This window comes from Apium graveolens, chromosome 10 (assembly GCF_009905375.1).
Source record: "Apium graveolens cultivar Ventura chromosome 10, ASM990537v1, whole genome shotgun sequence".
NCBI lineage: Eukaryota > Viridiplantae > Streptophyta > Magnoliopsida > Apiales > Apiaceae > Apium > Apium graveolens.
In genome coordinates this window covers 57,457,537-57,470,949 of record NC_133656.1, presented here as the reverse complement: position 1 = coordinate 57,470,949, position 13,413 = coordinate 57,457,537, and the positions used below count along the sequence as shown (strand labels likewise).

At 33.7% G+C, this 13,413-nt stretch overlaps 1 non-coding gene across 1 annotated transcript; it reads right to left on the bottom strand.

The window, feature by feature from the left end:
• Window positions 1–10,403: 10,403 nt before the first annotated feature.
• Window positions 10,404–10,510, bottom strand: LOC141694840 (small nucleolar RNA R71). The gene has a single exon (XR_012564122.1). It is a non-coding gene; the product is annotated as a small nucleolar RNA R71 (small nucleolar RNA).
• Between the last annotated feature and the right edge of the window lie 2,903 nt (window positions 10,511–13,413).

Below are 13,413 nucleotides of genomic sequence, written 5' to 3'. Positions count from 1 at the left end.
AAATCATTTTGAATGCTTGACCCTGTTAACACTCATCGATCAACCATCCGTAGCTTTCCAGTTGCGGTGCTCTCAATAATGTTGCAGAAAAAATATCCAATCTAGGTGATGAACTACTTTTTGGAGTATTACCACACCAGGTTGTGCAACTTACGATGATCAGTCACAGTCGTACAATCCCCGTTAATTCCTATATGTAGGGGAGAACAGTCAGATTTACTTGTCCACCGATCACTAGACTCCTAAGAAATGAACCGCATTTCCGGAACTTCCTTGCCATTCGGGCCTAATAATTAATTTTGGACGGGCACCACTGGGTCTCTTATGCCAACTCTTAGTTCGATTAAAATCCATGACTCTGAAACATAAATTTCGCCTACCAATTCCCCAAGTAGAAACTTGTTAATAGGATTCCACAAAGAAGTCGTATCAGCTTGGAAAGTGGAAACTCGTCAATATTTCTCAAGCGATGCTTGTTAGTGGATTAACTTGTTCCATGACTTACTTCCCGAATGTTGGGTAAGTAATAAAACTCTCTGTCTTTATCTTTCAACAACTTCATTGCGAATATAAAACCCATCGTTGAGCAGGAACCCCATATTTTGAGCGAATATTTAAATCTCTTTCGTCAAGAAAGGTTTAAATTTGAAAACGGGGTTTGAGATCCTCTCTTTACTTTTAAAATAATCTCGATAAAGTTTGAAAAATATTCTTCGAAAATATTGAACACCAACGATGATATTTTTTAATAAGATAAATCATTTTTCAATCTCATTTAAAAATATCTAATGAATATTTAAATTATTCCTTATAAAATTATTGTTTAAAGAATATATTAAAATAAAGTAATTGAAGTTAAATTCTTAAATAAATATTCAAAAATAATATTCATTTAATAAATAATATAATTATTTATAAGTAAAATCTTTAATTGAATAATTAAAATAATATTCACTTAATAATTAATAATAATTATTCGTAAATAAAATCTTAATGAATATTCGTAATAATATTCACTTTAGAAATTAAAACTATCGAATAAACTTTATTCGATTATCAGTTATCGAAAACCATACGTAACATATTCAGGAACATCGTCTCCCGGTTCAAAATACAATGTTGAAACTGTATGCCCTATAATAAAGGTATTCGTAAAAATCTAGCTTATAACTATCATAGGTATTATAATGTATAAGCCCAACATTTAAATCATACTACAATTATCGTAAGACATGATTTCAAAACATGCATGCATTTGTATCGCATTATAAAACATATAGTGTTTGATCACAACAACAATAAAAATGATTCGAAAACTTGCCTGATTTTCCGGGGGTGATAGTGTGTCTCGGGTTGGTCCGATAACTTATAAACAATAACATTACTCGGGATTAACATTGATCGCTTATGAAACTAAGCCTTGACTCTCATATATGTTAACGCTCATTTTCAAGTCATTGATTAACATTCTCGCTTGCACACCCTCGACTCTATCATTTTTATAAAATTGAAAAATAATATTTCCAACGCGAAACCATTGCGAGGACCTTACTAAATGCCTCTAACACTTTACGTAAAAGTGCCATGATGTAAAAAGTCTTTTGTGGATTTCAAAAATAGTTTCAAAGTTACATATAAGGTAGGGGTGGTTTCACGAAACATCATTTACTAAAACAATCGTTTCTCCTAAATCGTAAATCCGTTTAACACGATGTATGCATCAAAATGAAGCTTAAAATGCGAACTAACTAATCATGGCAGTGGTGATGTTCAATAGTGGGTTTTTCAAATCTAAATTTACACACAAAAATAGGCATTATAAAATCAGGAATTACGACAACTATAAACTAACGATTTTAAAATTTTTAAACCACACCAAACCATTCTCAATCAAACCAACAACTCAAAATCCCAACATCAACAACTATTCTATGTCAAAACCTCTCAAGGATTCTAACTTATAACTAGCACAAATCATGGATCAACCAACAACAATCATCATTACACTAACTTAGATAATTATAACCTTAAACATGCTTTATACTTTTATCCATTAACAGTCATCAAAATATATACTTAAAACTCATTTAATTCAACTTAATACTAAGATTTCAAGGGTTTTATACATTCCGTGTTTAGTGTAAGAAAAAACAAATTCCAAAATTTCCTCATAAGTAAATTCTTTGTCCCTTTCAGAGTGATCCTTATCGCAATTATTCTAGATCATTATTAGGACACCTTATGTCACGGTCCTTAAGCTGCGTAGATGTATAATTATATTTCACATAAAATCCTATTTTTATCGTCGAGTATTTCTAACAAGAGGTTAATACTAATCTCACCTTCACTTTTTGAAAATCTTATTCCTCAAATTCATTCATGCTTGGTCTTTCCCGAATTCATTAGTACCTATCTCAATAATGTTTCATAAAAGCGTACCTCACTAATCACGTTATATCTATATTATCGTCCTTCTGTAACCATTTTAAAGATCCTTATGATAATAACTAAATATGGATTTCCTTTTAAAACAACTTACTCATCATGATGCTCCGATTGCACCATCATAGCACTGAGCTTTCAGTCTCATATTACAACAATCGGTTCTCAATTATACCTCTCTTTGTTCGGAAGGCAATTAGCCTTAGAAAAATGATTTTCACGATATTGATGAAATTTAGACAATCTTAACCAGATTTCAAAATCTATCATCTGAAAAAATAATGAGTTCTGAATAAAAGAGTCGTAACACCAAAAATATTTATAACTTGGAAGGAAGAATACAACAAGGATTATCCTTCCATGTCCTTAGAATTTTAGATTATGATATAAAAAAGAATATCTCTTGAAAGCAATGATTGCTAAATAATAACATCATTCGAATGACACTTGTAAGATTTCCCCATTAAAATAATACTTTTCTTTTCGAATAATAAAAGAAATATCGAATAACATCCTCAACCAAAGGTTAACCATTGAGGTTTTAAAGAGATGCTATTTTGAAAGAAGGAATTTTATTCAATGATTAACAAATAAGGAAGTATATTGTTCTTCAATCACTTTATGATTTATAATTGGATATTCATTATATAAACGAAAGAATAGAACATTTTATGAACAAAATATTTCATAAAACTGAATATGATTTTTTGTTTGAGTGGGCGACCAAGTTAGGTCTCAATTAAATCATTCTTTGAAAATTTTATCAACGATTAATCTTGCATATATAATGCACTGTGTAAAAAAATAATTGATTGGAAGTGGAACTAGAAAAATAATAACAAGTCCATTATCAAACAATATTATCAACCGACTAAGAAAATGGCCAGCTCAATTGGTTTGGCCCATAGCAACTAGCTAGGACGATTATCTAGGCTTTTGTCGTATTAATTAAAATATCGACTAGTTATGAAGATTAACTAGTCATTCATGAGAACATATGCAACTAAGCATATTTCAGTTTGTTTGTAAAAAAAAATCTCAACATCGTAACCACTAAAGAAATTTGTGGCTATCCAGATGACGATTTTAAAATAAAGAGTTTCCAAATTTGGGTCGAGAAAGACAATTATAACTCTGAATCGAGTGGTCATGGCATCGGAACAATCGATAGCCTGTCATCAAATATTTCTTGCCAATAAAATGGTACTCTCAGAGTTTCCCTTGTTCACATACTTTATCAGATTCTCGAATAGAATTAAACTCGGAATACCAATATCAAATTGATACCCTTATTATGATTTCAAAGTTCAATATACAATTTCATCCCGAATAGAAGAAAAGGATTCCCGAGGAATCTATGGAGATTAGATCATCCATGTTTTTAAAAATTTGTTAAATATTTACCATTTTGACTGAGAAGAGTAAGTATGAAAGAAGAATCAATTGAAGATACTCATTATGAATATTCATCGATGAATTGAGGAAAAATTATTAAAAATCTCTTGGATAATTGAAATGAAGTATAAATAGCTCTGAGCCGAACAAGAAGATCATAATCTATGAATGAAAGTTCATGGATCAACTAAAAGAATTGAACAAGTCCTGATGCGGAGAAAGACTATTCACGATGTTGGTCATATTAGAAGTTCAAAGTAGGGAACTAAAAGGATTGCCTGATATGACTTATCAAGGCAATATGAATCATCAACAGTTTGGCGGGAGTAGCGTGACAGTGAGTAGGTGCCAAACTATTTCACTGATTATCCTACCCTCGTCATTATCTGTCCAAGGATGATCCCATCTCTTCATTTCCGTAATTCCATATTTCAACTAGTGTCTCCCCCAATCATCATTTTAAAATCGCTTACTATCTTGACTTTCGCACGTATATCTGTCATTCTGGTGTTTCACCTCGAAGACCTTAATCAGAAATATTCCAAAAACATCTGTTAAGCCGATAGGGGCCTGCTACACACATCCGTTACTAATTACAAGTGGCCAGTTCCCCCTGGGAACAGATCAAAGAGATCTCTCAGGGATCTCAATGCAGTCCATAAGTTCGGTGGCATGTGTGTGTAATTGAACATACGTTACTGAATATATTAGAGGTCTACGAGTATATATACGTAGTCTCTGACATCATATCTACCGAAGAATTCCGCTCTAGTCTAACTGGTCTATCCTTTTTTTAAAAGGTTCTAAGATCGAACCATCGCTCGTTATAATCTTACGCCATTTAATTGTAGCCATGCCATCAATTCTCGATGCTCTCAATCTCTGAGCTAAACCATCATAACCTTACATGTTAAGCGCACTAATAATATCATGCAGTGTACTCGTCTTACGATGACATTCTTATATTACATTCAAATCTTCCTTAATAGAATTAAAATCCTTAAGGGTATATTGGGCACTATTTCTGCTGAATTCGTTATTAATACGATATTCCAATCCTCATTGGTAGAATGACACCTTCAACTAGTTTGGGTCAATAACCTCAACTGTATACTAATAATTAGACTTTATGGTTCTCACATGTGATGCCCCTTCATGGGCAACCTATAAAGAACTACGAGTAACAAGGCTCGTGTTATCAAAATTAACATATGGTGTTGGTAATATCGTCTTTACCCCAAATGCCCTAGAGACTCAGCTCCGAGTTCTATATCCCATCATATCCCAATAACTCGTACTCCTCGAGTTCCCAAAGCATTTAGCTTATTGATAGGCACAACTCATGTTGCTAGCATATATATATATATATGTACATCCGAGAATTTTCGGAGGAAGTACTAGGATAATGTGAGTTGACCGTAGTCAATTGAAAAATAGATGAGGGGGAGTTTCTTTTGAAACTATATTCAAAATATTTAAAATAAGTCGAGATAATATTCTTCGACGATCTGAAATTATTCGAATAATTTTCTGAAATTCAGAAAGTATTTTAAATCAGGTTTTATGATTTTTAAATCAGAATAAATCATTTAATAAATAATTAATAATTCAATAATAATAATTAAATAATTAAACGTCGAATAATTATACTTTAAAAGAATATTTGAAATAATATTCCTCAATTAATTTATATTTAAGTAATTGAAAGTAATCTTTAATAATTAATCGAGTTTGAAATAAATAATCGTTGGAGAATAATTATCCTATATTAAATAAATAAATGAAATAAAATCCATTATTCGAGTAATTAAATATAGTTGAGGGAATACGATCTTTGGAAATTGTTTTAATAAAAGTTCGAGGTATTTAATGTTTCGCAAGTGGACATTGAGTCCCTTAGAATAAAATAAGTACAGACTTTAATCGTCCAAAATATCTCCGGAATACTTCTGGGGTTTTAAATAATATGTACCGACCCACTCTCGGTCTACAATATATACGCCATGCTACTTAATAGCGTTTAACATTCTTAAATATAACTCATACTTCCGTGTTTTTATAAACTTACACCGACCGACTCTCGGTCTAAATATAACATTTCAAACTGGGTATGAACATATACCAAAAATTATCAACAATTGAGTAATATAATATATCTCAAACTTCGTAAAACAGTTTAAAGAAATTTCATGCATATATCACGGTTTAGAAAAACATTCACAACACAACAGTTCTTAAAAGGTAGGGTTTGCAAACTTGTCTGGAGTCCAAGATACATTTTCTGACTTTCTCTCGTTTCGGGTTTTCTAATCAACAAATATCATAATTTTAATCAGTATTCCTAATCCCATCACCAACTTATATTTCTAATAGGTTCAATACTTCATAATTTTCAATATTCGATCGACTCGAAATAAGTATCGATCCTTGGTCGAAACGGACGGTCAAAGTGGTCTTCTAGGGTTGACTTTACCGAATGTTACTATTACACGACTCGCACTCTAACATTTTTAATAAATCGTAAAATTAATATTTTATTACGAAACCATCTCGATGAGCTTCTTTAGTGCTTGTCATATTTATCATAAAAGTTTCATTTTGATAAAATGAATTTATTTAGGTGAAAAGCATTTTAAAAGTTTAGTCAAGTACGGAGTTTTACAATTCAAACCGCTTTCACTAAAACGTTGATATCTCTCAAACCGTTAACTCAATTGACGCGCCGTTTTTGTTGGGTTTCGAGCACATAAACGCAACGGAAATAATAATTAAAAACATAAAAAAAAATCAGAATTTTCGAAACCCACCGCAGGATCCATGCAAAAAAATATATTTAATTCATAGATCAGATTGTTTACCTTCCGAAGTTTTACCAATTGATTGACTAATAGAGATCCAAAGCTTGTTCAATCACCATGCATCCCGCTCTCGCGATCTACGCTCTATCGGTATCCACACGAATGCTTGAACTCAAGGATCGGATATGTACTAGCACAAAATCGTTTCTTCTTGCTCTCTCCATTTTCTCTCTTGGTGGCTAGGGTTTTAGTAAAAGTCTTGCACCCCCAAAAAATCAGCCACATAAGAGATATTATATAGAGAGTAGAAAAATGAATTATAACTCTTAACTAATTAGGAGTTATTATTAATTCAAATTTCCTATTTGTATTATAATTAAGTCTCACTTAATTATTTAACAAATAAATTTCATAATTAATATTAGTAAATTTGAATATCATTATTTATCTAATAAATTAAGTCAAACTTAATTAATATTATAAATAATTCAAATTACTTTAATTTAATTTAAATCCAATTTAAATTAAATAATCCTTCAAGCATTCTTTGTGTGTGACCCTATAGGTTATTATTACATTGTCAACGAATTTTAAATCTAATTTAAAATCATAAACATGAGCGGCATCTAGTAATACATCATTGTTACCCAAGTAATAATAATTGAATTGGTGATCGATTAAACCTTTCATGAATAATGTACAATGTACTATAATCCCTTTAACCACATATTATAGATTAAACTAGAGGCATTTAATGTGTCATCCTCATCAATGTTTAATCCAGGTTTCCTTGATCAATGAGTAGACTATCATTTCAAATCAACATTTGAGCGTGACCACGCATTTCGTAGTCTAGCTCACACAAGAGACCAATAATGTCACTCCTAAAATAGGAGGGTTAAATCCCTTCTAGATCATTCATATTTCTAATACGATTCATAATATACCCAATGTCCACTTTTATCACTACTAGGTCAAGGATAACTTTTAATGGAATTAATGTATATTAATTCTCGTATAGAAATATAATGACTTCAGGTCTAAGGACCATTACATCATTATCACTGTGAGAATTACTTATGACACAACAGACATGTAGAATCTCACATCAGGTCTGTCCAGCACCATGTACATATACATCTGCCTGTGTCTTTGACTTTAGTATCACTATACCTATGATCAATGAGATGTGATCATCAGTCAACAAACACACTAGTCTTAATGCATTATTATTGTCCCTTAATAATAATACTCGACTAGGGACCTTTAGGAATATTGATACTATTCACATAATCTCATTTCTAAGTCACGTACTTAGAGATATAGAATTGCATATCATATTCCAAGGACATTTATTAATCTAACATTTATATCGCAGTAAATTAAGAATTAACAAATTATAAAAGGAATAATCGATAGAACATAAACATTAATAATCCAAATATCTTTAACTAAAACATCATAGTGTTGTCTCTAGGGCACAAACACTAACAGTTTTTGCGTGTGCGATTTAGACAAAATTTAGAACACATCATTTGAAAATGGTTTTCTGGTAATAGGGGTGAAAATCCCGAAGTAGCAGTTTCTAATAAAGGGTTGTTTTTTATGTTCGTACTCCACGCGACCTCGGCTCCGATATTTTTATAAAATTGAAATATCAATATTTTTACTTTCAATTTTTATGGAAGTTAATAAACTCTATTTATTACTCTCTGTAAAAAGTTCATGATTTTTAAATATTTTTAAGTCGATCATTTATATTTACAAAGTTCATAATTTATAGCAGTTTTGTCGCGTAAATCACTTTTACTAAACCGATCATAACTTTTGATCCGTAAATTAAAATCAAGAGATTCAAGCGCCTAAATGATCCTCATAACATTTTCTATCATAATAAAGTCTCTCTTTTTAAGCAACTATAGTTTATATATTCGGGAACCTCTGTAGAATCTTAAGTTGAGTTTTGTTCATTTTAACGAGGTTACGATTACGATCCGAGTTTCGTTTATGTCTTAAATCATTATACCACCATCAACAATTATCAATTAATAATCTTAACACTAACTCCTCTCAAGAAAATCATTTTCTTGAGGCAACAATCATCAACCTTAAAACTAATTAATTAAACATCAAGATAATATCAAATCAATCATCAAAACCATACTTATATCCAAGATCCTTACTTTTCTTGAAACTTAAAACTTAAACAAAGTTTGTATGAAGGTTTATACCTTTCTTGGTATCTTGGGAGGTCCTCTTATTTATTTTTGAACCTTAGAGGGATTGATTATGCTTAAGGATCCTAAATCATGCCATGAAAATCAAGAAAGCAAAAAGAGATTTTTGGAGTTACTATTCACCACCAATTTTGAGCAAAGATTTGAATATTCTATACTAATCCAATGTCTATGAAATTTTGAAATTACCTTGTACATGAAATGAGGAAGCTTCGGTTTAAATTTGGTGATTTTTGAGTGAGTAGAACATGAGATATGAATTTTTCTTCCCATGGTGTTCTTGGAAATCAGCATTGGGTTTTTGGAGAGAGAGAGAGTTTGTTGCTTCTTGAATGCTTCTCTTGGAATATTTTTGAAGATATGATTTGTATATATTCTAGTATATAACCTAGTACTAGCAAATCTTTGCATATCTTAGCTAGCTTACTAGGTTTACAAGCTAACCTATCTAGTTTAGATTCTAGGTTTACTATTCTAGCCTTTAGGTCATCATGCTTCCTAGTTTAGGTTACTATTTGATAATTTAACCATGGTTAGTTTCTTACCATAGTAGTTAGTCTAATTAGCTTGGTTTGATACGTTTATTTATTCGTTTACGCGTTTGCTCAGTCGCTTATTTGTTTTCATAATAATTTCTCGTAAACGATTCGCGGTGTAAATCCTTTTCTTTATACGTTCTTTTATATTTTGAAGTATCATTCTTGGACTTGAATTTGTAGGATTTTAAGTTTGTAATTATATTATGATTCTCATAATCCTTGATGGTTCATAGATACGATCGTCTTTCAAAGTTCGTTTTCTTCGAAAACTAATAGCGTTTACATGCACTCATTTGGTATGTATAATCACAATATTAACTCGGAATCTTAAATTAAAAACTCGTATATGATGTGGTCACAAAAGTTTTTTTTTAAAATGCAAGGTTACTATTCATAAAGGTCTTTACCGATGTCAAAAATTTGGGTTCTTACAAGTGGTCATTAAAGTTCACTGACTCAGATTATTTTACTTATAGGGTACTGTAGAGAGCGTGTATGCGAACACGTTCTCAATCTCGTAAGGAAACACTGGACGAAATTGAAGAAGTGGAAGAAGAAGTTTTTGAAAAAGTTGAGAAAGTTGAAGAAGAAGCGATCATTACAATGGGAGAACCAGCAACACTAACAAAAGCGTTGATGGATTTTTCACAACCTAAGATCAATGACATTCAATCTAGCATTGTCAGACCAGCGATCGCATCTAATACCTTTGAAATCAAGCCTGACACAATTCAGATGGTACAAAATTTAGTCCAGTTTGGGGGTTTTCCAATGGAAGATCCTAATATGCATATTAGGGATTTCATCGAGATCTGCGACACCTTCAAGTTCAATAATATTTCTGAAGATGCTGTGAATTTGACACTTTTCCCATTCTCTTTAAGGGATGAAGCTAAGAGTTGGTTACACTCTCTCCATCTAATTCTATTGCTACTTGGGAGGATGTTGTTCAGAAATTCTTTACTAAATTCTTCCCTATGGCAAAGACAGCTGCAATCAGGAATGCTCTTACTCAATTTACGCAGCGATCAGGTGAATCTTTGTGTGAAGCTTGGGAGCGCTATAAAGAGATGCTTAGGAAGTGTTCTCATCATGGGATTCCTGGTTGGATGGTGATCAATTGCTTTTATAATAGTTTAGGAGCACAATCAAGACCCATGCTCGATGCAGCATCAGGAGGAGTTTTATGGGCTAAGAGCTATCAGGAAGCTTATAATCTAATTGAGATGATGGTTGTAAATGAATATCAGAATCCAACTCAGAGGCTACCACAAGGAAAGGTAGATGGAATTCTGGAGGTGGATACAGCTACAGCTATCGCTACTCAATTAAAGGCACTGACTACGAAGGTCAATTCTCTGACCAACTATGGTGTTCAACCGATAATGAGTGTTTGTGAGCTTTGTGCAGGATCGCATGCGACGGAGCAATGTGCTATATCTAGTGAATCAGCTTAGTTTGTGAACAACTTTTAGAGGTCACAACAACCTGTTCCTACTACATATCATCCTAACAACTGCAATCATCCTAACTTCAGCTGGAGCAATAATCGGGGTGGTATGCAACAACCTTACCAGAAGTTTGGAAACAAGCCTTTCAATCCTCCTGGTTTTCAGTAACAGTTTACATTGAGGCAACAATTTCAGCCTTATGGGATGCAACAACAATTTCATGGAGGTGCGGGTCCATTTGCTAATGAAAAATCTGAATTGGAGGAGTTAAGGCTTATGTGCAAAAGCCAAGCGATTTCTATCAAAACGTTGGAGAATTAAATTGTGCAGATTGCTAACGCCTTATTGAACCGACCTGAAGGAACCCTTCCGAGTGACACAGAGGCAAATCCAGGCAAGAGAGAAGTCAAGAAGTAGCTTAAGGCAATAAACCTGAGGTCTGGAAGGGTCGCAAGCCCCCAAAATCATCAAGATGAAGAATCTGAATTTTTTTTCCGGAATGCAGGCACGCCCGCGCCCATAAGCAGCGCGCCCGCGCCCTCTCAAACTTCAGAAAGTGATATTTTGGCTGATTCTGCTGAGAAAAAGGATGGAGAAGCTGAAACAAAGAAGAAAGCGGTTGAAAACACTACTCCGGAGAAGAATACAGGGGACAAACAAGTCTTTACGCCTCCTTAATATCCTAAAAGGCTTCAGAAGCAGAAGTTCGACAAGCAATTTGCTATGTTTTTGGAGGTTTTCCAGAAGTTGCACATTAACATACCTTTTGCAGAAGCTCTAGAACAGATGCCGAGCTATGCTAAGTTCATGAAGGGTATTCTATCTCGGAAGCTTAAACTTGAGGAGTTGGAAACCATTGCTCTAACAGAAGAGTGCAGTGCTGTGCTGCAATAAAAACTTCCTCCGAAACTTAAAGATTCAGGAAGCTTCATGATACCTAGTACCATTGGCAATTTATCTTTCGACAACTGTTTGTGTGACTTGGGAGCTAACATCAATCTGATGCCCTTTTCTATTTTCAAGAAACTTGGTCTGCCTGATCCTAAACCGATAAACATGTCTTTACAACTAGATGGCCGTTCCATCACTTATCCGTGATGTGTAGTGGATGATGTCTTGGTTAAGGTGGATAAACTCATCTTCCCTGCTGATTTTTTCATTCTGTACTTGGAGGAAGATAAGAAGACTCTCATTATCTTGGGAAGACCGTTCTTATCTACAGGCCGAACTCTGATCGATGTAAAAAAGGGTGAGCTTAATATGAGAGTTCTGGGTCAGGATTTGACTTTCAATTTCTTCAATGCAATGAAATTCCCTACTGATGAAGAAGAATGTTTTAAAGTAGAGTTGGTCGAATCTATAGTGACTTCGGAGCTCGATCAAATGCTAAGGACTGATGCTTAGAGAGAGCCTTAACAAGGAAATCTAATAGTGAAGATGAAGAAGGGGAAGAACAACTTCAGTATTTGAATGCTTCTCTATGGAAAAGGAGATTGGATTTGCCAGTCGAGTCTCTTGGACTAATAGAGCTTAAAAATTCTCAGGAGTGTCTCAAACCATCTATTGAGGAAGCTCCCACACTTGAGCTCAAACCACTGCCTGATCACTTGAGGTATGTGTTTTTAGGTGATGCATCTACTTTGCCTGTTATTATTACATCTAACCTTTCAGGTAATGACGAAGACAAACTCTTGAGAATTTTAAGAGAGTTTAAATCAACAATTGGCTGGACTATAGCAGATATCAAGGGAATCAGCCCTTCTTATTGCATGCATAAAATTCTGCTTGAGGAAGGAAGTAAATAAAAAGTTGAACAACAGAGATGACTCAATCATATCATGAAAGAGGTTGTGAAGAAGGAAATTCTTAAATGGCTGGATGCAGGGATCATCTATCCTATTTCTGACAGTTCATGGGTGAGCCCGATGGAGTGTGTGCCTAAGAAGGAGGCATTACAATTGTTGCTAATGAAAAGAATGAGCTCAATCCTACTCGGACATTCACATAGTGGAGAGTATGCATGGACTATCAGAAGCTGAATAAAGCCACCAGGAAGGATCACTTCCCTCTTCCATTCATTGATCAAATGCTGATAGGTTGGATGGTCATGAGTATTATTATCTTATGGATGGGTATTCGGGCTATAATCAAATTTGCATTGCCCCAAAAGATCAAGAGAGAACCACCTTTACTTGTCCTTTTGGCCCTTTTGCTTTTCGTCGAGTTTCTTTCAGACTTTGTCATGCGCCTGCTACTTTTCAGAAATGCACGATGGCCATATTCTCTGATATGATTTGCATAAATGTGGAGGTGTTCATGAATGATTTCTCTGTGTTCGGGACTTCGTATGACAAGTGCTTGCATAATCTTGGATTGGTCTTGAAAAGAAGTGTTGAGACCAATCTAGTGCTCAACTGGGAAAAATGTCACTTCATGGTGCAGCATGGTATCATTCTTGGGCACAAGGTATCTATCAAGGGTCTTGAAGTGCATAAGGCCAAGGTGGGGGTTATTAAAAATCTCCCTCCACCAATCTCAGTTAAGGGGATCC